We start from the raw sequence: 21,761 nt of genomic DNA on the forward strand, positions 1-21,761 counted from the left end.
GGAAACTGTCTGCCTGAAAAAGATATCTTTTAATTAAAAACAAAACAAAAAAGCCCCTATTTAACCAATATATCTAAGAGTAACGCTCAGCTAGTTTTGCCACAGTTTTTAAGAACTGGGTTGGCTCTTCCAGCCAAGGAGGAAGTGAGGCCAGACCCTGAGAGCTGTTGGGCTGATACTGATCTGCAAAAACTCCATGAAGCCCAGCAAAATTATTCTGCATTTATTTATAGCTCCACCAATAAATGCAGAATCTGGTAAAAACGGTTTTCAGATATTGAAACTGTACAAGCGATAAAAATTTCCTTCTAGCCAATTTCTGACATTTGAATTGCTCAAACAAAGAAAGGAGCCATCTCAATACCTGTTTTTCTAAATTTGCTTCCCCAGGCGTCTCAGTTAATTCAGTGCATCTACATTTAAAGCTTACTTCTGTTATTCTACTCTGTGCTCTGTGTTTTACAACATCTGTAGCTGTTTATATACATGAAATGCATATTAGAATTTGTTTATTTTTAAACAAGTCGCCATAGAAGTAATACAAATATCTGAACTTGCATTACCAACTCACCAATACTTCAAGCAAGGATTTTTATTCACTTAGCACTCTTCTTTAAAACAGACACACATATCCCAAAGGAAAAACACAGAAGAAAATACAAACTTTTCTCCATAAGAGTAATATTTACTTACTAAGAAAAGTTATTTCCCTTAACTGGAACATTTTTCCAGCCGGGAAAACAATGCATAAAGAGTTTACTGGATTCAAATGTTTGTACATCTATTAGTTAAAATATTTCCCAAGGAAGTTTAACTAACAGTTATGCCTAACATGCATGGTCATTAAATACTGCTGTCCACAAAACACTACAAACAAAAGTATTTGCATAGAGAACAGAAGAAAGATAACCTGTTTATCACGCAGGTTGATTATCTCACCAATCATATTCAGCTTTTATGTCACTACCAGTGACAGTATAAATCTTTATCACAACCTCGATTAGTCTTTGCACCTGACAGACTTTGCATCTCCTACTTCCAATGCACTTAGTCTTGATTTTGAAATCAAGGTACACCAATTAAATTATTCAAATCCTCGATACTGACTAATCCCCTTCCCGTCTCTTCCAATGACCAGAAATACCCAAGCGATCTCCAACACCTCTTCCCAGAAGTATGCTTTCTAGGTTTTCATAGACAACAAAAGCTGGAACTTGGCACAACTTTGACAACTGCATTTTCAAATTAAAAGCCAGGAAATTAGTCATGGTAGGGCAGCATCTCTGGGGGACAGTTTGGGTGGCCACCAGCAAGATGCATGTGGAAGGCTGTGTGAGAGGGCAAGATTGGTATCTACCACTTCCTCCCTTCTGCCATAAACATTAGAAAAGCTGAGAGAGTCCTCCCCCACTTACTGTGGGCTCAACCCCCAAGCACAAGGGAGGGCCAGCGCAGGTATTCCCACACCATCTTGAGAAAGGGTAAGATCAGCAGACCTGGTGGGGAAAACTCGTTGAAGCCAAAGGCATATGGTTTTACCAGTTTGGTTAAATAGCGACTTAAGTGTCTCCAGAGAGCCGTTCTTACAACAATCAGACCTCAAACTTCTAAAAGATCACACTTGCAGGAGGACAATCCTTTCCAGTCACCAGCAGCTATCTGAAAGCTGTTTGACTCAGCAAGGTCATCACAACATCCTAAAACACACCACCTCCTCACTAAGGCAAACCCACAGAAATGGCTTCACAGCATCCCCCACCCCCAATGGGGGAAGTAGGGCATCGCTGTGCCCCAAATTGCTCTAATAGGAAAATCCTCCTAGGCGGACTGGGGGCTTCCTTTAGGGGCTGGCTGACACCCCGACCCCAGCACAAAGACTACGACCCAGATGCCAGACTCACCCCAGAAGCAGTTGGCTGGAAGCAGTGCTCTTCCCATGTCAATTTTCGAAGCAGAAGCAATCCAATCCAGCAGATTTAACCCGCTACACGAAGTGTGTGCCATCTGCTCACAGCCAGCTCAGCGTCCACCTTGCAGGCCCATTCTCCTCAAGGACAGCACTGACAACCGCCAATGCTCCATCCACTTTCTTATTACCATCTGCAGAAGGTCAGTGGTGCAGGCAAGGACACAAACATCCTGCTAGACTGAGGACATGTCCACCGCTGCGAGGAACGGGGAGAAATGGAAACCAGTGCCCTGAACTACAGGAGGTTCAAAGCTCGATGGCCGGCTGCTCTGCCTACAGGGACACAGCCAGGGAGTCAGAGCCACAACAGCCCTGTGAGCATGGCACGGCGAGAGGAGAAGGCCCTCATTTCTCTTCCAGGACAGCACACTTCCTAAATGACCTCAGGCAGCCTCCACACCACCGCAGCACCCTGACCTCACAAATGCCTTCCAGAAGCTGCAGCTTAACACTTTGGGCTGTGTTGCCTTCTCTCACTTGCCTCTTCCCACAGCTCTCATTAGACTCCCCTCCTTACATCACAGTGTCTGGCGCAGGTCTGGGCACAGCAGCACTGCCCAGCACCAAGAGGTGAGGGAGCCTGAGCAAGCACAGGGGGAGGAAGAGGAAGGAGGAGGAGCTCCCCTAGCAGAAGAGCAGAGTTGGGATATCAACCTTAGCTGGCAGCAAACAGAATTTAGCCAAACCTAACTAACCCAATTTGGCTAAACCTAACTGCAATCCCAATTTCAGTGGGCTCCTGACTTCAGATTTCATAAGAAACTCCATTTTCCTGAACTATGCTCTTCTGCTTTATCCTCATTAACATCACTTGCTTATTTTTTTTCAAAAGCAGAGATGCTAACTATTACTTCTGCTCAGGGCAATATAACACAACTGGAGGCTTTCCTTTTCCACACTGAAAAGCACCTTACAGAAAAATTTCAGCTGTCTGTGCTTAGAAAAGTAAGTTTTAGTGGTTTCCCTTTAGCATCTCCACCCCACAGAAACTATACAGGTTAGAGCCTTTTTTCTGAAACTTCAGATGTTAATTAATAGTGAAAGGGCAGTGTTAATAGCTTTGCTGTTTTTAAGCTTGCTGGTATCATTACTTTACTCCACACAGCAAGGAAAGAGGAAAATGTTCACAATCAACAGCAAGAAGTAAGCTAGAACTAGGCTGTGGGTCAGTAAGAGAGGCAGAAACTGATGAACAGTGCAGGAACAATGAACTGGGTTATTGAGTTGTATGTATGGACATGACTGTGTGACGGGGTGCATATTTTTACCACACACAAATGTTTGGCAAGTTTCTCATTTGCCTTCTATTGTGTTCCTTTATGTAGCCTGCTCCCACAGCCCCTACCAAGAGCCATGCTCTCCAACAGCCTGCCCTGTCTCCTAGAGAAGGACAAGCCTACTTTTGGCCCAAACAGAAGTTCACCTTTTTTTTTTTCCTGCATTTTTTTGGAAGTAAATAAAGGGCATTTCCACTAGAAACAATTTTATCCCAGGACAGGAGATGGTACAACACAAAACTATACAGTGCCATTTGCATTTTAAACTCAACAGTTTCAAGATCAATCTTTTTCAGCTATTAAAAAAAATTTCAAAAACGTGCTGAGTGGAGGCAAAGCTTACACTTCAGATACACAGCTTCTGCTATTTGAGAGGTTCAGCACAGACACTATCCCATAAACTTTCCACCATCATATTTATGAGCACACGGACACATTTATTTCTTTGGACAGAAAACATAGAGTAGGTGAGCATCACATCGCTGGTGAAAACTGCTGTGTCATAAAATAGCCCACAGCTGCTGGAATTTATAAATTCCTGTAACCAAGTAGCACGTGCCAAACCAGGCAATCCGGATGAATTACATTAGAAGCCTATAGACTTCTCAGAAATAATTAATTTGCTCAGAATTCCATCTGCACAAAGACATACATACACTCATATTTCTGAAGGAAAATAAATTCTGACTTCTTACATTCATGTATTTCCCCTTGAGGATAAACCTGCAAGATTATTAACTACAATAAAGCTCTAAAATGGATGCTGAAATGGTGTTTGAGGGCAGCATCAGACACTCCAAAAACATATATAAGCTAAATTCTAGTACACTATATAAAGGCAAGTTTCAACTAGAAAGCTTTACTGTGATTTGTGGTACTTTAAAAGCACTCTTGTAACAATTTTAATAGTTTAAAATATTGGAGTTTAATCCCAAAGAGATGTAGCTAGTGCTAAACTGCCATTTTAATGGAATTTTTGCACCCTCTCTCTATGCTGTACTTTATAAATAAACCTCTAGACTTTTTATTGATTTCTTTTAACATGATAGATTGAGCCTCCCTGGCAGAGAGGGCCAAAGAACAGCACACGAAAAATTACAGGTTCAGAAAGGGACAACAGTAACAAAACCCCCAAGAGAAAACAAATTAAAACACAATGCATATATGCCTGTATTCGCTGCTTTCAGATCTGCCTTGTACATGTGAGTGTGCATATATATATATATATATATATATGTATCTGCCAAGACTTCCTCATTAAATTTACCATGAGAAACAAGTAAAACAATGCCACGTACAGTTGTGTGATGTGCCTGTACATCTCTTTCAGTTACAAAGCCTAAACTTGACTTCAGTATGTCTGACTTGAGTTGCTCACGCTCTCAAGTGGTGTAGGATATGCCATCAAAATTATTTCAAAGGTTTTGTAGTAGGCCACGGTTGACGTTCTGCAGATGCAGCAGGAAAAACATCTAAGAAAGTTTTATGGTATACGTAGCAAGAATTAGAATAAATTAATACAGTTAGAGAGGGTCCTGTGGCAGACAGCTCACCAAGATACTGTCCCGCTGACCCAAATTCTGCAACCAGCTTTGCCCATGTGAGCACTGCCAAGTACACTTGTGGTCAAAGCTGTGAGATCACTTCTCCTACAATCCAGCTCAGAAACATACTACAGAAACACACCACGGCAGAAAAAAAAGTTACTACCCCTGTGCATGGATGCCCACCCACAGGGAGGAGAAACTGTTAATTTTCTGACACAGAGACAGACCTACTTTAAGTCGTGTGATCCAATTCTCAGTTGCCAACATTATGCAAGGGATAAGCAGAACAGCTCATACCACAGGTTTATTTCTTACATAGGAAGAACATGAAAGACAACCAAACAAAAAGGAAACAGAGTACTGGCAGCAAACTAAACTAGGTAAGTACAGTAAAAAATATTTAGCAGTCTTTTGTCTTTATCCTCTTCGGTTTATCTCTCCTTACTGCAACACATTTTTTAAAATCTGGATCTGTTCACTATATATGTGACTAGATTAAAAAGATTCCTTGAACACATGACTGTGCAATATGATTTAAATTCTTTGCAAGATCTCACAAACTCCTGTGTGCTTAATTTTAGAAACAAGGACAACAAAAAAAAAAAAAAAAAATCAAAAACCCAACAACGTCTGCCATTTCCATATGTGCTCTATATTTTACTAGTTCTTTACCAGAAATGAAGAAAAAAAAAACCTCCAAACCAACAACCACCCCCCCACACGAAAGAATGTTAGGGGCATTATGTCTTTCCTGACACTTTGAAACACAAAATACTTCTGACTTCTTGGTCACCTAGACGTCTGTTAAACCCAGATCTAAGTTCCCCCCAGCTGAAACACAGAGGGAGGGGTAATTCAGAGAGCTATTTGTGGAGATGTGAAGATTATGTGACAGTAATATCATGGATACTGGGGGATTCTGGTCGTGCAATGCCCCAAAATGATTTTCAGCAGTCACAGCTGCATCATTCCAAGTGCAGAGCGACTACAAGTCTCCTCAGATCCTCCTCTTGGTGGTTGTTTCTCAGATGATGGAAGGAGATGCAACATCAGCAATTCCTATCACAGAAATGATCCATGGGGACCCAATGCACAAACATGCACTGGAACACCAACCAGCCATGCAACCTGAACAGCTTGGGATGCTTGACAAACACAGGGGGAAAGGCAGGTTCAAAGAGCGGGAGTCTGCCAGACTAGAGATTTAATGCCACACCTCCAACCAGCCCCAAACCACCCAAGTCACCAAGCAGGAATGCAACACATGTCCAATTCTGTTTCTGGGGGCTGCTACACGCATCAGAAGGCACTTCGTGTTTTCCTTGATTTACCAAACCACATATAAAGACCCAAAACTAGACCTCCTGACTACTTCTTGAAGGTCACATCTCTACAAGTGGATGGTGGAGCTGAAAGACCAGCAACATGCTGTTGCTCTGCGAGGAACACGACCTTCAGAGGCCAATGCTTTCAACCTGGCCTTTTTGCTGGTGCTTAACTCACACAATTCTTTAATCCCATTAAGCATCTGATTTTTAAATACTGCTCCGCCTTGGCTCGCAGGCACCTGCTACTGACAATTATCAGAGAACATATGTAAGGAAAAAAAATAGCATATGGCTATACAAATAACTGCAGCGATGAAGCGCTCCTCGCAAGCTCCAAAAGAGACATAAATTGCAGCGGCTCCCCGGCGTGTGCGAGCACTGACCGCTCAAACACGTGGGGTTACACCATCATGTGCCCTCCCAGCTCATCCCTCAGCCCTTCCCCTGCATCCCCCTGCTCTTGACTACGGCAGAAAAAGAGATGTACAAAAAATACGTGCGAATGGATATCGGTAACTTTCGCGTGCGGTGAGCCCAATCCAAAGCTGTTCCTGCACATCTTCCCATTGGAGGTGCCTGGAGGCCTCCCTGCCTTTCTCCCAGGGCAGGGGGCTGCTGATTGAGACACACGACAAGAAGGGAAATCTCTCCACATCCACTGAAGTGTCAGATAAGTTTGTTTCATTGTGTTTTTTGGCTTGTTTTTTTTTTTTTTAAGTTATTGGGATGAGTCCCATCCCCACAGCCTCAGACCTCCCAAAGTAGTAAAGATAAATTAACATGCTCTACGTATAGGACATTATGGCAGGAAATTTAGCAGGAGAGTTAGAACAATGGCTGTCCTTCTGCTTTGTCTCTGCGCACATTGGTACCACCACCAGCTCGCACTCAAATGCACAAATTCAACATCACATTTCTCCCTTTTCTTAATGTATTTATTTTTCCTCTGGGAAGTGACTTACTTTAAAAATTGCTTTATGATTAAAAAACACAGCAATCAACTTTTCAAAATGTCAACTTTAATTTGATTTCTGTTTCCCTCCTCCTAGGTCCTCAGGCTCTCACAGGAAACCCAGATGCCTCCATTTCACACTCTGCCACAGCTGTAGCCCTACGTCAACCCCAGAAGGGCAGCTCCAAAACATGGGGATTTCTGGTAGAGATGAGGAGCTCTGTACTCCCTGCCAAGGAGCTCAGCTTTGCACATGGGACATTCAGCCACAACCTAAGAGCTTTAGTTCAAAACCTACTCGGTCTCCCAAGGGCAGGTTTTGACCTGCAGGGCTATGGGGACATAAGCTACCCAACAAAGTGCCACAGCAAACTCCTGACCTGGTCACCAGAAATGCCAAAAGGCACAGTGCAGTCCTTGGGATGCTTCCGCTGCAGCAGGGATCCTGGGAACAAGGCGGCATTAGGGGGCCACCCAGTCTGGCTGCACGCACAGCAAGGAAACGAGCTACATTCCCACCAGCTTCAAAAGGCTTTACACCAGATCTTCATTTCTCCTCCTCGCACAAAATTCAGAACATTTGTGATGAAGCTGTCGATGTGCCACAGGCAGCAAAGGAAGACTCGCAGCACAGAGCTAATGCTCAGTTAATAACCCAACAGGGAGGAGAAAAAAACCTCTGAATTTAGCATGGCTGATGTAAGCTGTGATGTCATTTCCACACATCGGCTAGCAAAAAAAAAAAAAAAAAAATCCAAGATCCAAGATACAGAGATATGTAAATTGCTTGGCTTCCATTTCAAATAAACAGCGTGAGATAACCCCAAAACTTAATAACACTTTCAGCTCCTGCTCTTCAGAGGACTCGAAGCCTTCGACAGGATCAGCTCGCTGGGAGAGCAGTGAGCCAAACCACTTGTACAGGCACGTACCCTCAGCACCGTCCCACCCAGCAGTGCCAGCACAGTCTGGTTCTCACTCTTCAGCAAGATGTTTGGTTTGGGTTTTTTATTTTGGAGGAAGTAATTTTAAACAAAGTATATATATATAAAAGATCTTGCTCTAATAGCTCTAAAGGATTTTTTGGTATGACTATGGCTGAAATTAACTATTCTCTAAGGACAGATTAAAGAAGCCAAGCAAAACAGGTCAGAAGATCAGAGAGGAAGGGCGTCTTAGGATTATGAAAGATGCTCAGCTAAATTAACTGAAAAAGAAAGGAAAAAAAAGGAAAAAGGAAAACAAACAAACAAACAAAAACCCCCACCTTCAGTCAAACAGAAGAAACTGCGGAAAGAATAATCTGAAAGTACAAAAAAAAATTAACTTACTAAATTTGGGTCACTTAGGAAATGCTGCAGAATAATTTTACCATTAAAAAAAAAAATAAAATGAATTGCCTTTTTTTTAAACCAAACCCCTCACTTTTTTCCCCTCAAAAAGTAACTTCTTAATAGGAGCTCTGCTGTAAGTGCTGTGCTTACCTATTATGCCAGAAAATAATTTCAGAACTTGAGAACATTTATAAGAAAATTCAACCTGGAGGGTAATTTTCCTGAAATTTCTGTTTGGCAAATGAAAATGGTGTTTTCAACAGATGAATATCCTTCCCTGTAATTGTTATTCTGTTGCCATCATGTAAATTGGTGTTTTACACAAATGTAGCTTGAAACCTACCTACTGAAAGAAAAACAACGCGAGATAAAACCTACCTGCACAGAACAAGGTAGAACAGTACTAATAACATGTAAGCACAGGTTTCTAAATAGTAAAAAAAAAAAAGGTTGTTGCATAATTTATTCATTTTCCAACTAGTTTCACAGATGAAGATAGCAGCACTATGAGATAGCCAAAAGATTTTTTTTTGCCTTTAGCTTAGTAATTTACAAGCCTTTGAGTTTCACTGCGTTTTGTTGTCGTTGTACACTGGGAAAATACTGTGGAAATAACATTTACCTGCATTCTCGGTCTACAAAGCTCGGTAAGCACAGCTCCACAGAGACAATCCCCACCAAGCAGCACACAGATTTACTGTAAGTTGGTGACTAATCCTTACAGAGTACCCTGTACGTGTATCACTGAGTCAGCTTGAAAGTTGGTTCATTCACTCAAACACCGCTTCTTCCATTCTCCTCTCCCTCGGATCGGCAGGCAGCCCTGAAATCTGCCTTTCCTCCATTCAAGGAGAGCTTCTTACTGCCTGAACAGGCAAAAGGTGCAGGTACAAAAACTTGCTGCTCTTGTAGAGGGCTGCCCTAAGAAAGCTCACGCTTGCCTACACAACAGCATAAAAACAAACAGACCAAAAAAAGAAAACCCTGCATTTTCTTTCAGCAAGAAACTTCTGTGTATGCGAGGAAGGAGCCCTGCAGGGAGGGACTCTCCAGGGGGCACAAGCTGACCCTGCTCCTGGAAAAACTTCCCGGTTCCCACATTTGGCAAATATGTAACATAATGTACAAAGCCTCCAAGAAATGCCCAGTTTTAAGTTTTACTGGTAACAAAAGCAGTAACAGAACAATGCAGGTACATATTCTAGATAGCTGTAATGGCCACATATGACTTTGCATTTGCGGAAGCCTAAAATAAGATGCCCCACTCTTTTGTTCTCTTTTTTCGTTTCTTGCAATTTACATAATTAGCAGTACGGATTTTCCAGAAATAACCTGAAAGTAAAAGTTCTACCTAAAAAAAAAAAAAAAAAAAAAAAAAAAAAAAAAAAAAAAAAAAAAAAAGCAGCTATTTATGCTAAGGATTGCACAGGGCTCAAATGTAAGGATTTTCCTTACAACTGAAACCCATCATCCACTTTGTAATTATGATAGTTCAACTAGAAGAATACAATTATTAGAGTAAAATAATTACAACAAAGAGCTGCAGTCATATGCAGACCCAACCTTGCACCTTCTTTCAAGCAGTCACACAGGTAGTTCAACCAACTACAATAAGAGCAGGCCTTGCTTCGGATGACTAAAAATTGAAAAATCTGGTCCAATACTGAGCACGCAATCCAACGGAAGCCTTCCCACCAGCCAGCTTTATGCAGTAATCTATGTGCCACTGCCATACAATTGTCTGCGCTGCAGCCTTATTAGTTTTGGACCATCGCCTACTGGCTGAGAGGTGGCCTTTAAAACCAGATGAGCCCATGTTATTTTAATGAACCCCTACTTTAACTAACGATCAAGTAGTTAGCCTAGGGATCATATGCTGACAGACTTCCAGCATCAAAGTACAGCTCCTTTCATAAATTAGAGTAATTCTGTGGTATTAGTCTATTGTTTATGCATGTGCATGCACTGTCCAGATTAAAACTTCTGAAAGTTGGAAATCATTGAAATAAAAATCTGCTAAGATTTTACTTTATCATTCCCACTCACGTTAAGCAGTACCTTACTACGCAGGCAACCACATTTGGCTTAACTTACGTTCTTTTCATTAACGAAACAGTACTTAATCCAATGTATTTTTTCTGCGCACCTCCCTTTTCAGGTGTATTATTTCTTTAAATCTAAAGCTGTTTTCAACTTCAAAGAGTAACTTTTTACTACAAGCAATATAGGAACAGTAAAATTTATCCTCTGCAATGCATCTTTGGTTTTCAAGTATATAAATGATGAAATCTTTTTTTGTTTTACCTGCAAGGCATATTCTCTTATTCATGCTCTTTCATTATAATAGCAGCAACTTCAGAAAAGTATTAAAGTTCGTTATAAACCACCTCTTTCAAAATTTCAGTCTGAAAAAACCCTTATTTTCCTCACTTAAAAAAATTTTGCCTCTCATTTTCTAATTTAACAAACTCATACAGACAGCAGCAATATGTTTTCATTGTGATCCATGCTGCTCACGTATCAATTTACTGAACTCTGACAGCATAAAACAAGCTCAACTGACAAAAAACAAACAAACAAGAAAACCCATAGAATCACTGTTCACCATCACAACTGAGAAGGCTCTTCAAGTCTTGGAAACAGAGCATCAGTGGAAGAAAGGGAGAATTCGCCTGCCCATACTTCTGCAACTATTTCAGCTTAGAGGAATTACCGCCACCTTAAATGGAGATATGTCCCTACCATATTCAGAAATAAGCGTTTAACATAGTTATGAATATGAATCTCACTTCTCCAGACATAAATTGTCTGCTAATTTAGAAACCTCTTTCCACTCCCCCACTCGGTACCTGATGCTTTGCCATGCAGACTTATTGAAACACGTGGTGATGGTTTGCAGGGCATTCCTGCGGATGGGGACGGAAAGATCATTAATGCTCCACTGCTCGTGCTCAGAGACACTTCCTAAAAAAGCAGATACTTGGTTCCTACAACCTGTCTTACCTTGGCATGATCAGGAGGGTGAAAGCCCTTCCAGACAGAGGCAAGAATGCCATTTCTGACACTCAAATGCCTCCATGAAAAGACTGCATCTTGCCCCATTTGGCATGCTCCTGCTCGCAGCAAGTGTGTTGCCAGAGAGAGTTAGAACTTCAAACGGCTTTAGTCAAATGAAGTATCCTGGTTCAGCATCTCACCGCTAAAGCACGTCAGTCTCTGAGACGGTGTTCTGCCTTACTTTTGCCAGGAACTCATTAGAATATCACTGCAAGTACTTGTTTATTATCATTGCTCTGATGCTGAATTCACATTTTTACAGTGATCAATAAAAACTAAATCAACTCACTACACACTCAGCCCACACATGAAGAAAATTAATTTAAAAAGATCAAAGTTGTCTACCTTCTACTGCTGTAAAATCACAACCAGCCGGATGGTTTTTGCCAGTTATCTTTGAAGAATGATTGGAAATGAATAAAAAAATCATTCTGGAAGCATACACTGAAATTACAGATACAAAACAGAGATAGGAGGACAAGTGCCAGCAACCACATGGGAGACCTTTGCTTAAATTTGAACTGCATGGTGGGCCAAAGCATGAGTGCTATTGAAAAGTTGTATCATTCGGTGTGGCTGAACATTCACAATTTCTCCTGTTCCATCAAGATACCTAAGGGCTCCCCTGCAACACTGAATATAAGCTTTTGAAAGGTAACAAAAAAAACCCCAAATAATGCCAGTGAGTTAATATCTGGACTGCTTCCACACATTTCCCTCCAAATATACTAGGGGCACAAGCAGCAACAAAGCCGCTGCGTTCAGCATTGAGCTATATGTGGCGTGTACTCGTTGTTCAGGTGACTCGGGTCTCCAGCTCAGCTTTGGTAATGGCCACAGAGCTCAGGCTTATGTCAAGGCCCACTATGGCCTAAGAAACACTGAAGATGCTTTCAGCCTCTCAAAAGAGTGCAACATGCAGCCCTCTCCTTGCTGAGAGCAGCAACGGGCCAACTCAAACACCACAATCTCTCTGCAAGGTAAGCCCAGCTTCCATGCTCAGGATAAAGCAAAATATAAAAGAGGCAGACCAAAAAAGAAGCAATTGAGATGATGTTTATGAAACTTTAAGTCAGTAGCCTAAGTATTTCAGGGCTTTGGCAACCTACATTTTAGGGAAAATAAAGTTCAGTTTAGCTGTGTAAGGCCTTCCAAGTATTCGTACTTGTGAACCATGAAAAGTCTGGTCAGCATCCATTTTTCTATTTAATGCACTGCTACTGTTGCTAACAATGTTAATTTTAACATCACACAAAGAGCAAATGGGTAGCAAATCTGCTTACAAAAAAAACCCAACAGCACTATTTACTAGTCAGGGTTGTCTTTTTCTGGTACAAAAAACATCATCCACTAGGATGTCTTCTCCACCAGCAGAAAGAGACGGCAAGGTAGCAGCAGAATGAAGCACTGGTGGTACAAGTCCAGGAGGCAGCACTGCCAGCTGCACTCCTGCTCCAACACCCAGCACCTACAGACACTTGCCAAAGAAACCCCGTTTGCCTCCTCCTTCTTCCTGAACCGCTGCACTGTCCAAAAGAGTAAATAACTTTTAATCTCTGATCAAAATGTGTATTAAAATCACCTCATCTTATGTCTCTGAACTTTCACAGATTTGCAATGCAGTATTTCCTAACCTGCAGTATTCAAAAATTGTATTCAGAATTAAAGTACACGGGATCCTTTTTGAGGAAAAAGTATTATTACATATGGACAACATACTTCATAACATACTTCATGCTCCTCAGTAAACTGTATTTAATTCTGCCTGGAGAACAGAGGGCTATTTCAAGTTATGCAAAGCTCTAGCAGCATTCATTTCACGGGGACCCACTTAAGATCATGCTCTTGCAAGAGCACCTACATACATAAGAGCCACAGGACAGCAGGTTTACCCTACTGACATTCCAGGATTGTAGTGGGTGTTCTGCTAAGAAAATGAAAGAAGTTACTATGTAGGTCAAACGTGGAATTAAAAATAAATTTTTTAAAAAAAGCCTAATGTAGCTGTAATTGGCATAACCCTCCAAGTGTAACTAGAGATCCTTCCAGGAAAATGCACTTCTAGTTCTGATTCGGCAAGTGAAGCATGACAGTACTGGGAAAAACACTTTTCCTGCTAGTACAGCTGGAACTCAGACAGGACCCTCACCCACACAGAAGTGTTGCAAAACCCCTCAATGCCCTAATAATCTTCACTATTCGCCACCAGAATTTTTGGTTTACTGGGAATTATGTATTTAAAGCCATTTCTAAACACACAAGCATTAGCTATTTTTTAGTTTTAAATATAAAAACTAGAACACAGACTTCCTTCCTATCCACCCTCATGCCCCCCCAAACACACATGCACTAAAAATATATAAATAAAGGAAATGAAACTTCCCCATCAATGAAAATTGGGGGGGGGGGAAGAAAAGAGGAGGGAGTGGAGAACAAAGAAAAAAAGACAATTTTTTATTTTTATATATATGTATATGTATATGTGTGTGTGTGTGTGTGTGTATATATATATTTTTTTTTTTTTTTTTAAAGACATAGAACTTCAGCCATTCTCAAATTTTAAACTTCCTTTGCAGGGTTGGGTACATTTTTTGCACAGTCTGATGCTGAAATTATTTAGGATTTGACATTCACTTAAAAAGAAAGCACCTGATATAAATTCTGCACCTCAAATGGCCCCTGTCCTTTAAGAGTCCTGGTAAGCCTTGTTCTAGCCAGATGGCGTGAACAAAAACCTCATCATCAGGGATCTTCTGAAAAGGAGGTGCTGATAATTTAACATTTAACATACACCTACCTGTTTTGCTGGGGCAATCCTTCCCCAGTCCATATTTTTGCAGTCTTTACACTCCAGGGTTAGCTGGAGTAAGTTTTAGTACCCAAGTATGAATTTTTCCTTTAACTGAACATGAGATTTTTGGCAATGGGGGGGGGGTGGGGGGGAGGAAGAAATCAAAAAAGACCATCTACAACAATCCTGCTTTGCTATAGTTGCAATGGACTTTAAACATGAAGAGAAAAAATGGCAAATGAAAATAAAACCTTGCAGCTCTGCAATTCAAGGACATATCACAATGCGGGCTCTATAAAAAAATATTACCATGAGCAGTTGATGAGGGAAGGGAGGGGAAAGATAGAAACCATTTACTTACTGAGCTAAACAGACAGGAGCAGATTTGTGACAAGACCCAGGATGGCTGCCTTAGACATTGGTGGGGTATGGAAACTCGGCATTGTCACTGTGTGCCTGGGAAGTAACAACAGCCCACCTGAGCAGTGGATGGGAAGCCAAAGAGAAGCCATTCATCTGAAATTCTAACAAATTTTAAACTGTAAATTGGAGAATGACAAACTAAGAAGAAAACTTAAAAAAAAAAAAAAAAAAAAAATCAACTACCTTTTGAATCTGCCTCATATCAGGATTTTGGGTCTTTCCAGAGCACATCATCAGTCAATTAGGAAAACTTAGGTGGGCTGTTTGTGTGCAACACATTACTCTTTGTTACAGAGTAAGCTGAAACCGCAAGATTCATTTTACTCAGAATCTCAAAATATACCTAACTACAGGACTACTCCAAAACCCTGCAACTCCCCCACTCTATTGTAAAGAATTTAAACTAAAAAAAAAAAAAAAAAAAAAAAAAATCAAACACAATTACACAGTAACAGGGCATATATTTAAGAGCATGTCCTGGGTTCCCCTAGCCATTATCCTCTCAAGAAGAAAGTAACAAAAATGATATCTTTTCCTTCAAGTTTCTGTGGCTGCAGGTTGTAACCTGAGCACATTTTCCAGTTTTTCCCCACACAAATCAATGGTTTGGGGTGTTTTTTCTGCTGCTGTTTTGAGCAGATTCAGGTAAGAGCACATCCCAGCCAGTGACACAGGCAAGCCAGAAAGAGAGTAAAGCAACTGCTATCAAAACCACTATTCCTTCTGCCAGCAGAAACCAACATCCAACAAGAGCCAGTGTCAATATGACTTGCTGGCCGGCTGTGTCACCCACTTTGTCCTCCTGGCCAGCCTGGACATACAGTAGCACAGCAAGGAGATGACGGTGCAAGAGCCCATTCTTGGCATTTCAGATCTAACAGGAGATACTCCCACAACCTCCATAAGTTAACCTGGTGCCTAAATGCATGCTGCGCAAAAGTAATTTCAGTGAACTCTTAAATCTGTTTGGATTCAAGCAAAGAGTTTAAAGACAAAAAAAAGCCACCCAACCCAATGAAATAGTTGCTACTGTTCTTTGAACCAGGTTCAGACCTACTCTTTGAAGGAAAAGTTGCCTTTCTTAAAATATATTTGAATGCGCTATTTTGGTCTTTATCTTAGAAGGCCCGATTTCCCCTCGCAGCCCTGCAACTGATTACAGTAATGGGTTTCTCAGAGATGGACAAGTTAAGAAGAGGTTTTATAACTTCACATGCAGCAAACCGAATGGAATTTGCTGCCTTCCTTTTCCTTTCGTTTTGAATGCAGCCCCCCACCCCCTCCCCACTTACACACACGGTACCTCTACCCCCGTAAGCAGCGCCATGGAAGTCAGCGCGACCACTTGTGCTCCTCACCTTACGTGAATAACCACGGGTGTGGCAGCTACTCCAGGCAGAACTCAGTTCATGCACGCACTTGAAGATGCTTTTGCCTACTTCTCTCAGGTGGAGGGCTGGCAAAAGGATCCATTAATTTTAGGGGTGGAATAAATTGCAATTCTGATGATAACTTTTCATTTGAACTATGCTGCTCTCTAAAGAATGCAAGGGGAGGAAACAAATTGTTTCCACACCAACCATTATTTTGTGTCTGTCAAACACCGCTTGCTTTTTTAAAAAACAAAACAAAATAAAACAAAACAAACAAAAGACCCAAAAACAAAAAACAAGCACATATTTCTCAGGAAGCTGAAATAAAACTGCCTTATCTCACAGTTATTACGATACAGAGTAAGGAGGCACAATGCAGGGCCATTCTTTTTTATACGGTCCCATTACAGTAATGGCAAAGGGAAAGAAGGGCCTTCTCAAACACTTGGCTGAGTAAGTTTTTAGGTGACATGTCCCCCACTTGAAAAAAATAAAAACAAACAGCAACAACAAAAGATGAAAATATTCACAGCAAAATATTAACTTACTGCTTTAGAAAACCTACGGTACTTCACAGAACTGCTCTTCTTATACTTTTCTCACACTCCCTGCCAGATGCCATTATGAGCCCAGTTTATAATAGCAAGCCTCACTGCATCACTTGAAGAATTAAAATGGCCAGAAGAGAAGCAACAGAGTTTTAAGTTTAAAATCTAGGAATTCCTTTTTTCTATCTCGGCTAGTCAAGCTCTACCCAAAAGCAAAACAAACCTAAAACAAGGACTTGCTTTATGATCTTAAATGAATACTGGAGGATTCTCAATAGGCAGGCCACCATCAGTAACATATAGGTTGAGCAAATGAAATGGCTTAGGCACGGAGACTTTTAAGCCTATCGAAATATAACATGAGTCAATGTTAGGTAGAGAGGTTAGTCATGCTGTGGTTTATTTATGCTCGTGTTGGGCCATGATATTAAACACTGGAGGCAGGATGCCTGCCTAGCTACCTGTGGCCTCATCCCTCTTCCCCAGGGAGGGATGCCAACATGCCAACAGCAGGACATACATTGATACAGCCGCGTGATTAAGCTCCGCTCTTATCATATCACCGAGAGGCCAGTTCTCCAATCTGCACTCAGGCCAAGTTTCACAGTGAAGTGCCTTACTTGTATTTGAATTTTTTTTTGGCTTTTTAAGATACATGGGTTTGACCACCATACCACAGCGCTGCTCAGGTCCTCATTGAGGTCTCCAATTTCAGAAACACAAGCTGCTAATCAATGGTAGAACAGATTGTTCTAGAGTGTTCATTTGCACCAAAACTTTTTGAGTAGGCTATACTTAAGCCTTTAATTTTTCCAAAGTTTATCAGAGTATCCTCTACAGAAGTCAAAAAAAAAAGGCATACAACACATTTTCTTCATACGAAAAATCACTTATCTAAATTCTAGAAAAAAGTCTTTATTTGTTTTATGCAAAGCTGCATGGTATGCATGCATAGAGCAGCACTCATGGAGCAGCCCTTCTGTTGTTCTATGTGTGCCTTGGACAACACTTAGAAACAAGGTATGATAGCAGCCAGGCCATACTAAACGCTGTCACTTCAGTGGGCAACAAAGCAAAGTGAGTTATTTCTAGATAGATGCACCTCACTAATGCAATGGCTCCGTTCTGATCCAACTGACCATCCAAGACCACGAAGTAGATAAGCAATGACAGCAAGCAGCTGCACGTACCGCATGCAGGAACAACTCATGCACACACTGACACTGTAAGGATGGGTCACTTCATCGTGACACTGTGCCCTGAGAGAGGGCAGCAGACAAATCCCTGGTCCCCAGGGGAGCTCTGCGGGCCAGAGGCCCAAACAGGATGGGCACAGGCGGCAGAGTGGCCCTGCTGAGCAGCCAGGCCAACCTTGCCAGGTGAACTCTCTCCTCTTCCCATATCTACAGTAAAATTGTATCGACCAAGGGCACAAAACTTCCCCCTCCGTGGTTACCCGTTTAAAACATTAATCATGCAGTTAAGCACTTCACAATATCTTCCATAAATATTTAAGCTATGGGTAATCCTATGTATTTTGCTGCCATCATGTCAGTCTGTAAAAATGTATGAATCTCACCTGTAACTATCTGAATGATGACCAGCACTGATGCACAAGGACAGCAAGCGCAGGTCAGATTTTAGTGGACGAAGGCAATAACCTGGCTAGGTTTACATCTCGATCAGTCAAGCCCGGTTAGTTGACAGGCAGACATAAAAACCACTCTGTAAAGTCAGCAGAAGGATGAATAGGCATTATCCATTTATTAACTGGTTAACTGCCGATTAATTTCACTTGCAAATCGCCTCTCTGCTATTTAAACACCTGGCTAAGAGTTTTCGTTCCTTACCACTTCGTAATTTTGACGGGCCAGAAAACCGGAGCGCCCCGCCAGCGCCCAGCCCGCCGCGCGCTCCTCTCCCGCGGGAATGGAGGGAGCAATTCCCATTCCTCCAAAAGCTCGCCCCACGCGGTGCCGCCCGGGAAGGGCTCCACGGCCGAGCCCCGGGACCGCTTCGCTCCCAACACCGATACCGAGAGGGCGCCGAGCGCGCTGCGGGACGAAGGACGGGAGGAGTAGCGCGTGGGTAGCCCACTCGTGTCGGGGGCCGTGACCGGCAACGCGGCTCGGAGAACTTCCGCGGCGAGCCCCGCCGAGCCGCCCTTCCCCGCCTCTGCTCCCGGCACGGCGCGGCGGCGCCCGGGACTCGCAGCAGCGCCGCGCCGGGGGCGCCCCGCGCCGGCCCCGCCGCCCGCCCGGCCCGGGCAGGTACCGGGCAGCGCCCCCCGCCCGCCCGCACGGGCAGGAGGCGGCGGCGGCCGGCAGGGCCGCGGCGCTGCAGACCGAAAGTCAACTGCGAGCTGCAAACTTTTTTCTCCCTCTTCCCCCACCCCCCCCTTCTTTTTTTTTTTTTTTTTTTTTTCCCCTCCTCTCCTTCCAGCGCAGCCCCGGCTCCTGCAAAAACGAAACTTGCGAAGCGTTGCCCCTACCTGGCGCGAAGTCTGCAACAAGTGCAGGCGGGCGGGGGGAAGAGGATGGGGGGGGCGGGCGCGGGGCTCGTGGCGGTGTCGGCGAGGCGGGAGCAAATCGCGATATTAATTTATTACGGAGCTGCCCCGGGCTCGGTCCTACTTCACTTACAGTACGGCGCCCATCCTGTAAACAAATATCGCTCCGCCAGGAAACGCACTCCCCCGGCCCGGCCCGGCGCGGCGCGGCCCCGCTGCCCGGCACCCACCCCGGCGGCGGCGGCACATGGAGCGGGGCGGGGGCCCCGCGCCGGGGGAGGCTCCGGGCACCGGCACTTACCTCCGGCACGGCCTCCCCCGCCCGCCGCGCTGCCGAGTCCGTGATGCAAAAAGAAAGAAAGGGGGTTAAAAAAAAAAAAAAAAAAAAAAAAAAGAAAGAAAAAAAAGAAAGAAAAAAAACCCCCGGTGTCAGCAAATCGCTGTCAAATAATTTCCTTGCAGCAGGGAGCCGGGAAAAGCAGAAGCAGGAGGGGGAGGAGGCTGCGGGAGGCGGCGGGATCCCTCCGCCGCGATGGGTCTGGCCCCGGGTAGCGAAGCAGGAAGTAAGGTGTCGGTGGCGCCGCGGCCGCCCGGCCCCGCGGCGGGGCGAGGGGCGCCCGCCGCCCCCGGGGGCCCGCCCGCCGCCGGCCGTGCGCCGCCGCCGCCGCCTCCCTCCCGCTCTCCCTCCCTCCCGCTCCGCCGCGCCGCGGTCTGGCCGGCAGCCCCTCCTCTCAGGGCGGTGAGCGCAGCGCAGGTGCCGGGGCCACTGGCGGCGACCTGTCAGCGGCTCCCGCCGGGTCGGCGGGGTGCGGGCGCGGGGGTGCCGCGGGATCCCGCCGCATGCCGCAGGGCGGTGGGGCCGGGCACCGCTCCCGCTCCCGCTCCCGCTCCCGCTCCCGCCCGGGCGGCGGCGCCGGGGGACGGCGCCGCGCCAGCCCTGGGCCGAGGGGTCCCGCCGCCGAGGGGCTGGGATGGAGGGGGTGCTCCTCCGGAGCCGGGGGTGTCGTGCGGAATGGGGCAGCCGTGTCGGGGCCGGGGGTTGCGGGCGCTGTGGCCCGGCCTCCCCCGGGGCGCCGGAGGGGGAAAGTGGCCGCGGTAAAGGCGCGCTCTCTCTCACCCGGGAGCTCTCCTGCCCTGAGCGGGGAAGCGCTGCTGCGCCTGCCGTGGCCGCCTCCGGCTCTAGGGCGGCTCCTCCGCTTCGGGTTAATTCAGAAGTTATTTCTCTAATTCGGCGAGCAGTGTAGGAACTTGCTCCTGTGGTCACCGATCTTTGCCACTGGTAGTCGTAAATGATGTTTTTTTAAAGTCTACAGAAACATTTTGGTGAAATACCTCATCGGTCCTTTTTCCCTTGGGCTCAGCGTTTGCATTGGATTGCACCAAAATGTTCCCTCGCAGGGAAGGATTTTACATCTCAGGGACAGATATGTGGTGCGTACAGCTTATGCAGTGCTCTGTTTAAGCTCACGGACAATGACAGACTGTAAGAAACCATAGCTTGGAAGAGAGAAATTGAAACGGGGATGGTTATAGGCCTACTTCTGCCTTCAAAGAGGGGAAAAAAAAATCCCCAACAGACAAAACTCTCAAGGTTATAAGTGGAACAGAAAAAGGTTTTCGGTGTTAGTGTTTGTGATTCAGCCTTATATTATAATGGTTACCAGCAGCCTCATTTTCTTTTTATGGTCATCCTGGTTTCCTGGTTGCATGACACTTCCATCGGCCCACTGTTCTTAATAATTTAACCTTTTATGAGATTGTTTTGATTTACAGTGTAGATTAGAGCGAGAGTGAAAAAGTATGATATCACCCCTTGGCTATTAAATTTCTTTGAACTATAGGCAAACGTGAAAAAGGCTTGTTTTCTTCCTAGCCAGCCACTAATTTTCTAATTTTATTTTTACTTAACCGAAGAATACCATTCGGATATTGTAAGTTCTCTGTGCTGAGCTATGCAAAATCTACGCTGAGTTTTGGATTCAATGGTTGGCTTGTCTGCTTGCTGGAGTCCTAAGTTATATAAACTATGATGAAAATAGAATTAAAACCACAACTCAACATGTGCTTTGCCTCTGTTTGTTTTTTGTGTCTAGTCTGAAACCCAGAATAGCCCATATTACTTGCGATTTCCAAAATGACCTCTGAAAGTAAGCAATGGAATTTAACAGTCTTTCTAGATTTGTCTCAGCATCTCTACTTGTCCAATTAATCAATACAAGCAAATCTCTGTTGAATCAGGTAGGTGTTGCTTGATTTACCTGAAACACAAGGGTTTGTGCTATAACTCAAAATAGAAGCAAATGTCTAATTTAAACTTGAACAAAGAATCGTTAGCTCAGTTTGTTAGAGCGTGGTGCTAGTAGGGCCAAGATTGTGTGTTTGCCTCCAGTATAGGCCGTTCACTGAAGAGTTGGACTTGATGATCCTGTGGGTCCCTTCCAACCCAGAATATTCTGGATGCGATTATCAAGCAGCCTTCTGACGTGCTATAAATTCATCTTACTCTGCCATAACAAGTTTAGCTACACAAAACTCTTAACTCTGGACAACGTTTCCATAAAATTGTGTGGGCTGGCTATAGCCAGACTGCATTCTTTGTGTTTATCCTGCTTGTTGTGAGTCGGTCTTCGTCATAAGCACAAAACCTGAATTT

At 44.0% G+C, this 21,761-nt stretch overlaps 1 protein-coding gene across 9 annotated transcripts in view; it reads right to left on the bottom strand.

Annotated features, from left to right (window-relative positions):
• TRERF1 (transcriptional regulating factor 1) overlaps positions 1–20,264 on the bottom strand; it is a 99,915-nt gene extending 79,651 nt beyond the window's left edge. For 2 of the 9 annotated variants that reach the window (XM_058419994.1, XM_058419993.1), the window contains exon 1: positions 19,410–19,479. The gene's annotated coding sequence lies outside the window, so the exon portion shown is untranslated. Of the gene's footprint in view, positions 1–16,036; positions 16,135–18,178; positions 18,314–18,449; positions 18,498–19,090; positions 19,139–19,409; positions 19,480–20,225 lie in introns of those variants that run through there. The other 7 variants (XM_058419992.1, XM_040060167.2, XM_040060171.2 and 4 more) reach the window with 6 other exon arrangements.
• Positions 20,265–21,761: the final 1,497 nt, after the last annotated feature.

The sequence above is a fragment of the Hirundo rustica genome, chromosome 3 (genome assembly GCF_015227805.2).
Source record: "Hirundo rustica isolate bHirRus1 chromosome 3, bHirRus1.pri.v3, whole genome shotgun sequence".
NCBI classification, from domain to species: domain Eukaryota; kingdom Metazoa; phylum Chordata; class Aves; order Passeriformes; family Hirundinidae; genus Hirundo; species Hirundo rustica.